The following is an 839-nucleotide window of genomic DNA, read 5'->3' as shown; positions in this document are numbered from 1 at the left end:
GGTTCCATAGTGTAGTGGTTATCACGTCTGCTTTACACGCAGAAGGTCCTGGGTTCGAGCCCCAGTGGAATCACTTGATTTTGATGTTCTATTTTCCTCACCTTGTAAGTCGCTTTGTACAAAATCATCTGCTAAATAGGAGTTAATGTGATGGGGGTTAGTGACGGCGGCTTGTACCCCCTCAGGTCATGTGACACAAGTGGGCCACACGGACTTCCGTCGATATGCATTTCTGGTTATTTTTAAGCAGCCATAACCTGTATAATTGCAGCTTTCTAGAAGTTTCTTGGAGAAGCAGTAGCACCTGAACTTGTTCATTACTCAGCATCTGAAGCACGTTACTGAGGAGAATTTAATGGAAAAATCTGCTTATATTCTAGTTCATGAGAGATAATTACAGTGGACTGCCTATGGTAAATTTAATAAACATTTTTTAAAATGTAGGCTTGTGTGCTACTCGGCGAAATGGACCACAGGAGGACTGCGACACTTTTGATGTGTAAGCAGGCCGAGCAGGAAATGAATGTGGTTGAAAGATCAGAAGAAGTGTGGGTTTGTCTGCATTTACAAGAGCAGCAACATAGACCTCCATCCATGCTGGTCTATGTTCAAAAATGTATCCATCCATCCATCCATCCCTGAACTGTTTATCTAGCAGCAGAAGACACAATACAAACACAGAGACACACCCCTGAAAGGATGCCAATGCAAAAAAAAAAAATGATATATTAAAAATCATATATACATATGTAATACACTCCTAGTACGTATGATAGCACGTGTGTCTGATCATAAAGATATATTATTATTAGATATATATGTAATACACACCTTTTATG

General features: G+C 39.8%; 1 non-coding gene across 1 annotated transcript; it reads left to right on the top strand.

Moving 5' to 3' along the window:
- On the top strand, nt 1-73 carry trnav-uac (transfer RNA valine (anticodon UAC)). Its single transcript has one exon. It is a non-coding gene; the product is annotated as a tRNA-Val (tRNA).
- Nucleotides 74-839: the final 766 nt, after the last annotated feature.

The sequence above is a fragment of the Paramormyrops kingsleyae genome, chromosome 23 (assembly GCF_048594095.1).
Source record: "Paramormyrops kingsleyae isolate MSU_618 chromosome 23, PKINGS_0.4, whole genome shotgun sequence".
In the NCBI taxonomy this organism is placed as follows: domain Eukaryota; kingdom Metazoa; phylum Chordata; class Actinopteri; order Osteoglossiformes; family Mormyridae; genus Paramormyrops; species Paramormyrops kingsleyae.
Note: the sequence above shows the minus strand (reverse complement) of the source record. Positions and strands in the feature narration are given on the sequence as shown.